Below are 944 nucleotides of genomic sequence, written 5' to 3' on the forward strand. Positions count from 1 at the left end.
CTGAACACAGAAGCAACCGTGAAACAGGGAATTGCTGCACACTCTGGATCTGCATGCGAGCAGGGAAGGTCACCTCGCCACTGCGCACACACATAGGAGCTGCATTTTCCATGGAGCAAAACCGACTGCGCTTCCTAACCCATCCCTGCCCTGCTGCCTTCTCCACACAGCTCGCCGGTGCCTAGATCTTCAGTGCCAGTCTAGCCCTTGCACAAGCCCCTCGCACTGCCCCTGCACTCTGGTCCCTGCACTGATTATCTGGTGTCTGAGCACCCGCAGGGCTATGCCTTTCAATAGCCCAGAGCTCCTGTAGCCTGTCTGTCTTCAAAGGGGGAAGATGTCTCATTAGAATCACCCGCTGCACCGGAGGGTGGCAAACACTGCACCTGTGTTTCGAAAGGTCTGGGGAAACCCTAAGAATGACAGGCCAGCCCACGTAACATCAGACCCCGGGGGACTGGCTGAAAGAATCATGGCACCAGTATAACGAAACCCCCAGGGGACAACAGCCTGCCCGGGGCTAGCCAGCACGGCTTCCGCCCCATGCCCCCTAACCTCGGGGTCCTCTGACCTGCAGGCAGCAGAGGGCCAGGCGAGCTGCGCACAACATATTTAGACTTTCAAAACGCCTTTTGACAAGATGCTCCTCCAGGAGCTCAGCTGCCAGGGAGCCACATGAAGACCAGCTCAAGCCTGGTCCGTTTTCCCCGCGGCCAAAGGTTCAGAGCAGCTGCCTGGGGTGGCTGAGCAGGGCCCGTGTAGGAGGGAGGAGGGCAGGGAGGCAGGGCGAAAGGACTCAGGTTAGAAGAGGCCAGCAAAGTTTCCGAGGAGCTCGCTCAGGGATGCGGCTGCAGGGGACCGCGACGGCCAGCGCAGCCCGACACGGACACGCAGGGCGGGCGCGGGTCCTGTCTGCGCCCGCTTGGACGCTCACGCCAGGGCTG

The sequence above is a fragment of the Alligator sinensis genome, unplaced genomic scaffold, assembly GCF_000455745.1.
Source record: "Alligator sinensis unplaced genomic scaffold, ASM45574v1 scaffold2249_1, whole genome shotgun sequence".
NCBI lineage: Eukaryota > Metazoa > Chordata > Crocodylia > Alligatoridae > Alligator > Alligator sinensis.